The sequence below is a fragment of the Bufo bufo genome, chromosome 3 (assembly GCF_905171765.1).
Source record: "Bufo bufo chromosome 3, aBufBuf1.1, whole genome shotgun sequence".
Lineage (NCBI taxonomy): Eukaryota > Metazoa > Chordata > Amphibia > Anura > Bufonidae > Bufo > Bufo bufo.
The window spans coordinates 200,781,158-200,788,212 of NC_053391.1; positions in this window are offsets into that span (position 1 = coordinate 200,781,158).

Below are 7,055 nucleotides of genomic sequence, written 5' to 3' on the forward strand. Positions count from 1 at the left end.
AAAAAAAACAATTCCAACAAGGTTTTTTGGGTTTTGATATTACTGCATTAACTGATTGCTAAAAATATCATAACATCCTTATTCTGCAGGTTACAATTACGTTGATACCAAATTTGGATGGCTCTTTTGAGGTAATCACCTGCTAAGCAGTGTTTCATCTATGTAAAGGCCCAGTTGCCATTTTGATTTGGACCAGTTTACTTGCTCTTGTCAACAGCTGTCTTTTCCAGCCCAAAGGGGGAAACAGCAGCTGATGAAACAGAAATTGTGCAGTTATAAGCATTGCTGACATCTACAGAATGCTATGTGTCCAGGTGTGCTTGCAGCATCCACGTTTCTCTTTGCTGTTGAAATTTTTGCAAAGTGGGTACATATTGTCTTAGAAGGTCAGGATAGTCCAGGGATCAGCAACCTTCAGCACTCCAGCTGCCGTGAAACTACAGCTCCCAGCAAGCAATGTCGTGCATTAAAAACATTTCATAAGGGTGATGCTCAACTTTGGTTGACCGCATGTGAACATGACACCCTTAGGATTGGACATTTGACCAAGTACAGTCGCTATCCAATGGACAGTGTTGTGCTGGGCAAGCTGCAAGGAGGCCACTGGCTCTTCAAATAGCTGATTGAGGATGCTGGGCATCGAACCTCCACTGATCACATACTGATGGCCTATCCTGAAGATACAGTAGGTAATAAGTATTAAACACTCGGACAACCCCTTTTAGGCCCAATTCACATGTCATTATTTGTGCTCTGCATGATGCGGACCCGATAATTCCAAAAAATGTAGATTGACCACAGTCTGCTGTCTCCATTCATAGGTCTGTTCCGCAACCATGTAAAAAAGAACTTGTCTTAAGCTTGTCTGTTTTGCAGACAAAAGTAGACATTGTTACAATGGGTCCACAAAAAAATGGATGCAACATGGAGGTCGTCCGTATTTTCGTGGATCTGCGTTTTGTGGATCACAAAATACATGCAGTTGTGTGAATGCCCCTTAACTGTTATGGCTGTCCAGCAGACAGGGCCCTTTGAGGTCATCGACCATGGCTGTTGTGGAGCTTTTTTGTGATGCACGCAAAATTCCATCTATGTAAAGGCTCACTGAGCTTTAGGGTCGGTCTCTGTTTTTAATTGGACCACGCAACTGGCCCTTGTCTCCTTTTTGTGCTGCAAAAAGCAGCTGTTGACAACAGCTTACCGAATGGTGATCCTAAGTATCCACAAGTGTTAACATCTTCCACAATATATAGAATATTGGAAGACTGGCACTCTCAACACATGGAGTCATAAGGTTGCAGATCACAAAATTTATTATAGGTACATAAAAAGTTAAAATTAATAAAATATGCAATTCAATACACTATTAGTAAATAAACACACTCTGGTATCAGTAGTAACAAATGAATCAAGGTGATAAGTTCATTTTGTCAATGCTACAAATCCATAAAAAATTGGCAATAAAAAAAAGGAGAAAGAGCCTCCCTTTTTGTTCCTGATAAAAAAGATCCAATATTGAAATATTTCAGTTATATTAAACTCTAGGTATGATATTCCTTTTCAAGCAGGCTATATATTTTAGCAGTTCAGAATATATCTGATAAAGCCCACTCTATAGGTATACTTCGGTGGTAATCAGTCCCTTCGGTGTCTCAAGATATATATAGTGCCAGCCCACTATACGGGCATGTCTCTGTAATAGTCCGGCACTCTCAGACAATGTACCGATGACAACCCACTGTGTGGGCTTACCTTCTCCTTTCTGTCGGACAGTCGTCCAAGTGTTCTAGGAGCTGCTGGAGGCCGGCGTGCCGGCTGTTCCTTGGTCAGCGTTCCACGTGGAGTCAGAGACAAAATCGTCGCTCCGGAAGTGACGTAGCGGCACTCAAGGTTTTGTTCTTTAGTATTTTCTTCGGCCAGTTGTGTAAGGCATAAGCTCCGTTCCGTTCAGCATAAGCTGGGTCATGTATAGATCTTTATCCAGATCACTAGAAACCAAACGCGTTTCGAGGACACCTCTCCTCTTCTTCAGTGATTACCACTGAAGAAGAGGAGAGGTGTCCTCGAAACGCGTTTGGTTTCTAGTGATCTGGATAAAGATCTATACATGACCCAGCTATAAGAAGATTTTCCTTATACTCTGCGGGATAACAGTGAAATAACTGAAATATTTCAATATTGGATCTTTTTTATCAGGAACAAAAAGGGAGGCTCTTTCTCCTTTTTTTTATTGCCAATTTTTTATGGATTTGTAGCATTGACAAAATGAACTTATCACCTTGATTCATTTGTTACTACTGATACCAGAGTGTGTTTATTTACTAATAGTGTATTGAATTGCATATTTTATTAATTTTAACTTTTTATGTACCTATAATAAATTTTGTGATCTGCAACCTTATGACTCCATGTGTTGAGAGTGCCAGTCTTCCAATATTCTATGTATTTTCAGCCGTGAAGGGTGTTTCACTTTTAGACTAGAGCACCTCATAGTGGATGCGAGTGGGTGAGCTATTCCCTATATTTCTTTTATCTTCCACAATATGTCATGCCCTTGTGTGTTTTTTAACATTTACACTGTTTATTGGTGGTCAAGGTTTTTGAGAGGTGCTTATTGCTGTAAAATGCGGAAAATGTTAGGACAGTCCATGAATCCAGTTCAGATTTTCAGAGCGGGGGCTGTTAGCTTGCTTCTGCTGAATTCATAGAGGTGAAACCAATTAGTTGGCTGCCATCGTTTCCTAGAACAGTGAGGTGGTGAGGGTGAGACGGAAGAGCAGACTAGGAGATGGACGGTGGAGGCAAGAGTGACTGATGCAAAAAGTCATGCTGCAAAATGCAAAGTATTTCATGTTTGAACACCGTGCAGTTAGCTCTGTGCCCTACACAGGGATTGATGCAATCTAATTAAACAGTGCTCTACTTGTTTAATAACTAAGCAATTCTATTAGACCTTGATTCTCAAATTGGGTGAATAAGCTGTCTAGTTATACTGTTATTGGGGTGTCCACCTTCTTTATGACATAAGCAATTAAGCCTTGATTCTCAAATTGGGATTGTGTGTTGGTGGGGTGTCCTCATTGAATAACTTATTTTACATATACAGTTAGTGTTACAGTACAGCATGTCTAACAGACAGTTGCCATGGCCCTCTAAAAGAACAGGCAGTGGGAAAAATGCTGCTGAAGACGGAAGATGTTTTGATGACCAAGCCCGCTGTCCTGGAATGGTTGACTCTGTCTTCAACATCATCTCAACTGACAGCAGACACCCACAGCCAGGAGTCAGTGAGTTCCTCTGACAACACACTTAGTTGGCATGCCCTAGGAACAAGCTCTGTGCCCTCACCTGCCCTGAAATTTCCTCTTTCCTTTGCTGCTCCTTATGCAAGGTGTGCATAACTTTGCATATCTTTATAGAGGCTGGCCTCCTGGAGTGGTGGGGATAAAATGCCATTTTTGCCAGGGTGGGAATTTTTCATCAAGTTGCTTGAGGGCATCAGCGTAGCCACATGTAAGATCTGTGGACAGAAGGTGATTCACAGACAGGGTGCCGGTTTTGGCATCACGGCCCTGCATCAACAAATGGAGCGTCACCATAAACTGGCCTGGGAAAACCATGGCACAAATGTAGTGGTACAGCCTGAGGCATCTCCCAGCAGCCCGCACTGCTTCTCCAGAAATCAAGGCTCCACCACCTCAAGAGGAAGGAAACACAGCTCCTTTCTATCATATACTGGTCCTGATACTCCTCTTTGTTATGCATTTCGCCAGAGATCTATCACCAAGGCAATTGCAAAGAAACAGCATGCGTGCGCTTATCCAATGGCGCAGAAGATGAACATGCTCCTGGCCAAGTTGCTGGTACTACAGTCCCTCTATTTCTATGTGGTTGACTCACTGAGCAAAGGTGGAGAATCCCAAGCTGTAACTACTTCTCTTTAAAAAAAGAAAAAAAAAACTGTACCAGCTCTGCATATGTATCTACAGCTGAAGGTGAGCCAGTTCTTGATCCTGTCTGTGTCTGGTGCAGTTCATGGCAGTGCTGACGTGTGGAGCTGTAACTAGGGTCAAAGGCAATATGTTCTATACAGCCCACTGGGTAAATGTGGTTCCTGCCCAGGCACATCGGCAATGCCACCTCTACCTTCTCATACTGTGGCACCAATGTCCTCTGCCTCGAGCATACCACCTATGCAGAACAGGCGGTGTCACACCGGGACGGAACTGCTCCGCGTCCTTTATCAAGAAATCTAATCCTGACTGTCTCCTCAAAAAATTGATCAGAGCCCTGATACAATTCAGGCTTTGAATACACTCCAAGTAAATGAGCAGGCAATGGGCCCCTAAGCAAAGGGAGGGGGGAGTGTACTTATTTAAAATATAGCTTTTAATAAGTTATACGATAGTCAGAATAAAAAGGACTCACTAAACGAAAAACATACAAACATGGATAGGACCAATTAGTACCAGGCTGGTACAAATGAAAAATTCTGCTCCGTCTGTGAGGACGCGAGCAGTCTTACCAGACCCTTTGTAGTAGGTGGGTACGGTTCCTTGGTAACCGGAGGCAGGAAAACCTGGGAGTATGCCGGGCGGAGGACGGATGCTTCAGCTGTGCAGTCAGATAGATCAGACAATAGGAGGAGTCCTATATATCCCTATCAAGGTGAGAGGGGCTATTATGCTGCTACCTGTCTATACAGAGCACTCGCCTTGAAAAAGGCGACCCCGTCCGGTAGCCTGTCCCTATGGTGGACCTGTACCCTGGAACTACAGAAGGATTTTTTTCCAGTGATGAATGGATGGTGATACTTCCAGTGGTCACCCGACGTGGCACGTTTCTGTCCGTGACTCCTTCAGGGGGAACGACTGCAGGAGGTAACAGTGTAGCCGTAGGTATATAGCCTTAGGCTAGTTTAGCACTGAGGAAAAAAGACAGGCTATAATGGCCTGTAGACTGCTGAAGCCTGGTTAGGTTGCAGTTGCTGCTTAATCCAGTGTGGAGAGCAGAGTGGCACAGGAGGGGTAGTCCTGTGCAAGACGGTCTGGGGAATCTAGTAATCCCTTTCAAACATGTGCAGCCCCTATGGTTGGGGGTGACAGTATAGACCAGCCGCGATTGTATGTCTCAGAAGTGAGTTTAAATATCCGCGCCTCAGTTCCGTCGCCCCGCCCCCCAGTGACGTCATCGACGCAGGACGCCACCCGGGAGCGCCGCCGTACGTCCAGTCACGTGACCCAGGCATCAGGGAAACCCGAGGAGAGTCACAGTGAACAGGGCAGAGGGCGGACACAGCCAGTGACGTCACACGCCGGCAACACCACTCAGGTGAGGCGGGATTGCGGCAGGGAGTGGGCGGAGACCAATCGTCACACAGCCAGTGTCTAGATGGTGTGGTGACGACGTCCGACGCAAAGTGTATGCGTCACCTAGGTTACCAAGTAAATAGTAGTATAGCCTAGATGCGGCTAGTGGCATTTAGTGCAGGATGAACAGGCACAGGCCTGGACGCAGATGATGCTAGAGATGTAACTAGCTGGGCCACATGAGATAAATATTTAGATATGGGCGCACTATTGTACTGGACAGGGGTGCCATGAGATGATATATCAGGGATCCCTATAACAGTACACAATACAGTGCGACCGCCGTATTATGTGAATGGCAGTCAAAACATAGTGGCTGCATCAATTCAGGAGGGGGATGGGCCAATCCGGCGCATCTACCCCAAAGGAATTGATTCAGGGGCAACACATGTATGTAGTCGGGCGCAGATCACACACATGTGATGATGCAGAAGAAGCGAGGGGAGGCTCTGCACTGTATGCCCATGCACCGTAGTGCGCGTCAGAGATTGCGCAGCAGTCAGTGCTTGCCCAGGTGCAGCTCACCTCCCCAAGGGGCCATGAGGGAAGAACATGATGGTATTAGTCTATATAAGCCAGGCTAAATGACAGCTATAAAGTGTCATTGTCACAGAAAGCAGGCATAGTTTAGCCTCTCGTTCATGCCGCCTGGTGCAGCTGTTTTCAAATTGAAAATCCAGCGTGCTTCACGTTGGAGTAGGCTTTTGTCCCAGTCCCCTCCTCTTGGCGGGGGTTTCACAAGGTCTATGCCCATGAACTTCAACCGGGCCTTGCCATTATGATTGGTGTGCACGTGTTTGGACAAAGGGGTGTCCCTCTTGTGTGTGACATCCCCCATGTGCTCACCAATCCGCCTCCGAAATTCCCTAATGGTTTTGCCGACGTATTCCAGACCACACTCACATAAGATGCGATATATCACACCTCTGGATTTGCAGTTGATGAAGTGTGGAATGGAATACGTCTTGCCCGTGACCGAACCTGTGAAGGTTTTGGTGGTCAGGATGTGCTTACAGGCAACGCACCTGCCGCATCTATGACTGCCCACCACAGTGGACCGCAGCCATGTGGATTGCATGATAGGTGAATAGTGGCTGCGGACCAATTTATCACGCAAATTGGTGCCACGTCTATATGTGATTTGTGGACTGTCACCTAGTATGTCCTGGAGGTCAGGGTCCATCTTGAGGATCCCCCAGTGGCATTGTAAGATTTTTCTGACCTGGTTTGAGCCTCTGTCGAACGTAGTAATTATACGAGACAGTTTAGTGGTGGGAGCATTCGGCTGTTTAGTCATTAGTAGGGTGGGTCTCTGTCGTGTAAGAGCTGCTTTGTAAGCGGACCTTAAGATGTAGTCAGGATACCCCCTTTGTAAAAATCTTGTCCTGAGGTCAGCCGCCTGGGCCACAAAGTCCTTCTTGTCTGAGCAGTTTCTGCGCAGACGAAGATACTGCCCTTTTGGTATACCCCTCCTGAGTGGGAGAGGGTGACTGCTCTCCCACCTCAGGAGGGAATTAGTCGCATTTGGTTTCCTGTGAATGGAGGTGTCTAGTTCTCCCCTGGCATTCTTGGTGATTTTGATGTCCAAGAATGGTAGACTAGTTGAATGTGTCTCATGTGTGAATCTCATCCCAATCTCATTTTGATTCAGTCGGGACACAAATGAATCAAACTGAGAGGGGCTAC